Source organism: Arachis ipaensis, chromosome B02 (genome assembly GCF_000816755.2).
Source record: "Arachis ipaensis cultivar K30076 chromosome B02, Araip1.1, whole genome shotgun sequence".
Taxonomy (NCBI): domain Eukaryota; kingdom Viridiplantae; phylum Streptophyta; class Magnoliopsida; order Fabales; family Fabaceae; genus Arachis; species Arachis ipaensis.
Genome location: NC_029786.2, coordinates 4283463 through 4283998, shown reverse-complemented (window position 1 = coordinate 4283998; position 536 = coordinate 4283463).

Below are 536 nucleotides of genomic sequence, written 5' to 3'. Positions count from 1 at the left end.
ATAAGGTGTATAAGGTGTAGCTGCTCAAACTTCTCGTGATCTCTATTTTATCTTTTATTTAGAGTGAGTTTTTTAAAAAATGATCAAGATAATACCCAAATGCATTCTTAATGATGAGAGATGTGTTCTAGAGTAGCTAGAGATTAATTAATTAAATTCATATACTCATGTTATTAGTGTTGACTGAATTGAGCTAGTAGCAAGTTTACACATTTAATTTATAGTAGCAATATATCATTTTTGAGGATAGAACACAACATGCCTATAGTAATATTTAGATATAGAATTAATACTTTGTTGATCTCTATAATTTATAATTAGGTTCTTATATTTTTTTTTTTCAATTGAATTTTCAAATTGCTTTTATTGCTTTTAGTTTGAAATTGATTATTTACGAATGTAAAAAGTATTAGAATTAACGAAATGCTTTTTTACAAATTAAAGGTATCAGAATTAAGAACTTAAATTAATTTTTGACACATATTTTTAAAAAGAATATTCAATTAATTTTAGTATTTTTAACATAAAAAAATCTA